We start from the raw sequence: 4,792 nt of genomic DNA, 5'->3' as shown, positions 1-4,792 counted from the left end.
TAAGGAACAAAAAGAACAAATTAATCAAAAACAGACTCACAAATATAGTGGACAATTTGGTGATGGACAGAGGGGAGGGGGGTTGAGAGGCTGGGAGAATGGGGTGAAGGGTTAAAGAAATACAAATTAGTAGTTGATAGTCAGGGATTGGGAGCACCACAGAGGGAATGCAGTTAGCATTAATATGATGGCTAGGTGGAGGGCCAGGGGAGGAAGGGAGTAACTGGGAGGATTGTTTATATAGATATATAGATATCTAACCAATGCACTGTATACTTGAAATTAATTTAAATAAATTTTTAAAAATTATTATAAATACAAAATAATAAAGTCAATGAGGATAATTTTAATGCTCTGGATAAAAACATACTAGGTTTACGTGTATTGCTTTAAGCCCCTGCATCTCTCTGTGGATACATTTATCTACTCTTGCTTCTCACCATCATCTCTTTCTACAGGAGTTCAAGTTTTAACCTTCCCTGCTCTCTAATTTAGTTAGACCACTGCTTCATCTGTTTACCATTTTTCTTCAATTTTATTGATTTCTGGCATCTTTTACTATCTCCTACCCCAATCTTTGTCCTTTCACGTTTGTACAACTATATTTTAGGGTTTTAGATGGGGAGAAAAAACGTGTGTTTAATCAGCCAAGTTCAATAAGAAATTCTTTTAAACAAAACTATTTTTGCCTTTTAAATAGGATTCTTCTACCAAATATTGGGACAGAACTGTTTTTTTGTTTTTATTACCTATATTTGCTACTTGGAAGATTAAAATGTTAGACTACGTTATGAGGAGATGCTACAGAAAAGGCAAGATAATTGTTGTGAAGCATTTTTACAGCTACAGGAAGGCCTATACTTGTGCATTTGTTATGTTTCACAGAAAATAGGAGGGTAGCTATCTAGACCCTACTCCATACTTAAGTGAAACTTTTTAATAGCATTGAAAATTGTGGATTATACTTTCAAATTTTAAAGGATTTTTTAAATAACTCACTGGATATAATTTGAAACTCTACGTATGAGTATTTTAAGTTATATTAATGCATGAAATTTATATATTTCTCTTTCAAAACATTAAAGTTTACTAAAGAGAACTACTGTATAGGGCTTCCAATTAAATTAAAACATTTGTCTTTCAAAACATTAAAGTTTACTAAAGAGAACTACTGTATAGAGCTTCCAATTAAATTAAAACATTACAGCATAACATATCATGTTGCTTTAAGTTATACTGTACTCATTACAGGTTGGTCCACCCAAGAAATTTTTAGAACATTACTTGCGAGGCCATAGATTTACTACCATATTTAGAAAGCAGGCTTTGAGAAGGAATGTTGTTTAGCTAATCAAGATTAAATCAGTGCATTGGAGAAATAAAGACTAGGAAAGTCATATGTTAATTATATCCCAATTTTAAAAAAGACTAGGAGAGTCTCAGTCTAATGTACATGGTAAAAATTTGGTATGTAAGCAACATAAAAATAAAAATAGCAAACAATTACAAAATGCTTACTAAGTTCCAGCCACTGTTCTATGTGGCCAAAATATATTAACTCATTTAATTCTCACTATTACCTTACAAGGAAGGTATTATTATTATCTCTGCTTTGCAGTTGAGAAAATAGATTCCAAAGGAAATTTTTAAACTTATCCAAGGTCACACAGCCTGGTAAATGGTTAGTTTGGGATTAGAACCCAAGCAACTCAGCTCCAGAAGCCATGTTTTCTTTTTATCACAATGCTAAATTTGCCTCCCTGTGCATACAAGTTAATGTACAATACCCATATATTACTGGTTGCAAATGATATCTTACATGATGGCATTCAATTGTTCCATCCCACTTTAAAACAAACAAACCAAAAAACCTAAGTCACCTAGAAATAATTTCTCTTCTTCCATCTCTCTGTTATCTATGCCCAAATTCAGTGTAAAAGAAGGTCTAGTAGCTAGACGTGAACCAATCATATTTTCTACTATTAAGTGTTTAATTCACATGCCAACCCAATGAATTAGTCATTACTATCTCTATTTTTCAAATGATGCTCAAAGACGTTAAATAATTTTCCAGATGTCACATAGCTGACGTAGGGCAGAGCTGGGATTTAAGATGAGGTCTGGCCCAAAGTGTTCCCTCTTAACCACTCCTCTGCATGAGCACTGGACACTAAACATGCATCTTGCCAATGCCATATATTTCTTCCAGAGTACAGGTTAGGGAAGGTAGGTTGGTCCAACTGGAACCTAGATCAACTGTCATACACAGTTCTCAACATTCCAGTGATGCTGAACTACAGCAAACCAAGAGATAAGACTCAGGATTTCTGTATTATATATTTAAAGAAAACTGAAAGTTCCAGTGTGACTTGCCAAAATCCCATTCCCAGATATTTGAAATATTTAGATATTTTACAAAACAATTTATTTAAAAATTTTTAATTTGAATAAGATCATAAATAATAAATCCAGTTATTGTTTCAATTTCTAGCTCAAAGTTATTTTTTCAGCTATATCTGAGATATAAGAGGACATTTGTTTCTAACTAAAATTGAGAACCTCACCAGAAAGTGATCTAGGTAAACACGTGTTGGCAGAATACCTCATGTATTTACTTTGACCCAATCACAAAAGAGGAAGAAATTTTCTTGCAATTCTCAAAATTTGTATCTTTCGTCATACTACCTTTTTATGTCTATCATCATCTGGTTTTCATTACCTACCACCAAAATGGACATTTGGATGTGTAACAATACATACGTGTCTTTAGTGTCATCATTTAACATATCTACATGCATATGTGTTTATATATTCATCTATGTATATAAGTTAACATTACCATTGGATCAAGGTTCTGATCATTTATTCTATACAAAGCTTCTATTGTTAAAACAATGAAAAATTATCTTAGATAAATAATTTTTTCTGTTCTGATACCAAAGTTATTACCAGAGCTAATTCAGGGTACAAAGCATTACCCACTTAATGCATTCCACTTCAGTTCTCTTTATCAAGCTACCTGTTTAAAATCCACTCAAGCTTTTTGTATTATAGCACATAATAATAATTAGGAATGCCCCCTGGGTTTTAGTTTTTCTATTTATAAATGTAAAGCAAACATATCAATAAATTGTGAGCATTTTATGTGCTTTTATATGTGTACATAAATACACAATTTGATTGCTAAGGAATCATTTCTAAAATGCATATTCAAGTAATGAGGTCACTTATAAAAAATTAACAAAGCTAAAAAAATAGAAGAAATCAGGAGTCAAGTATCAAAAGGGCAATAACCACAAATTTATAAGAATTGAACTAGAAACATGTATTCATGTTTTTACAATTAAAATTAGCAGTATTTTTCAAATATAAACCAAAATAGTAAATGCTTGTTTATTTCTACCCATTTTATATGCATGAGAAAAATTTTAAACAAAAGAAAAAATTCTAACACATAAAAAGAAAATTAAGCTTCAATAACTTACCAAAAAATAGCACAAGCAACTTGTCCATTTGTTTTAACTTTTCAGTGAGAAGGGGAGACATTTTTACTATATCTTCTTAACTTAACAGCAAATTAGGGGTAAGATTCTTCAGTACTCTTTTGGCCTAAAATTTAAAAAAAAAAATGATTTAAAAAATTATTTTCATAAATAGGACAAAGAAAGAAATTATTTAATTGGCTAAACTTTGAAGTATTTTTCAGTGGTAATTTTTTGTGGATTATTAAAAAATAGTACTTTTAAAATATATTATCAATTTATGGTTTAAAAAACAAAGTAATGTATAACTCAGTATGAAAGAATAGTTATCAAAATACAAACACTAATAGATATAATAGGTTTAAAGTCACTAAATTTGAGTCAGGAGGAAAAAGATTGATCAGGAAAGTTGCTGCTTTAACTGTTGGAGAGAGTAACTCAGGGCCTCTCCTTTGATTAGATAGTAAAATAGTTTCTAAATATATTAAAGAGTATATCATATCAACAATAAATTGCAAGAAGAAAACATAAGAGAATACTTATCACTTATCTGGATGAGAGTAGATTTTTCAAATTTAAAGTAATACAAAAGTCGCCTGAGAAAAGTTGAATGTCTTGCACTGTAAAAAAATTAAAGACTCTTTCATGTTGTAAAAGAACAAATTCTAAATGTAGAAAATCATCAACAGTCTTGAAAATATGTATATATAAGAAAATTTTTTATGCAATGTGACACAAGGTTAATTTCTTTATAAACAAAAAAAACTTGAAAAAAATTTTAAAGCTCTAATAAATAGGATAGAAAGTTAACACAAAAAGTTCAAATTACAAATGTCTATGAACAGTTTTAGATGTTCTAGTATTTTAAAATAAAAATAAAGCAAAATTTAGATAAAACTTTTCTCTATCAAATTAGCAAAACGTTTTTTAAGAAAACAAGGAACAGCCCATTAATATTCACAATTGTGCAGTAAAATGGACTCATAAATCACCCATTGCTGAGAATTTTTCTTTATAACTTCCTGTTTTATAAATTTTGAACAAGCAACACAACAGACTCTTAGAATAAAAAAGAATATTTCAAATATGTTTACCAATAATTTACAATATAGAGATATGCTTAACTGAAAATTCAAGAGATGAATTACAAAATGGACTGAATAACAATGTAATAAATTGTTTACCAAACTAATGAAATTATAGGTGACGATTTTTATTCCACTTACATATTAACACTTTTCTATGAGAGCATCTACTACTACTTTTAATCAGAAAAGAAATAAACATTATTTTAAATGAAGAAAATTAAT

This window comes from Pteropus alecto, unplaced genomic scaffold (assembly GCF_000325575.1).
Source record: "Pteropus alecto unplaced genomic scaffold, ASM32557v1 scaffold50, whole genome shotgun sequence".
Taxonomy (NCBI): Eukaryota; Metazoa; Chordata; class Mammalia; order Chiroptera; family Pteropodidae; genus Pteropus; species Pteropus alecto.
This window is presented reverse-complemented; position numbering follows the sequence as displayed.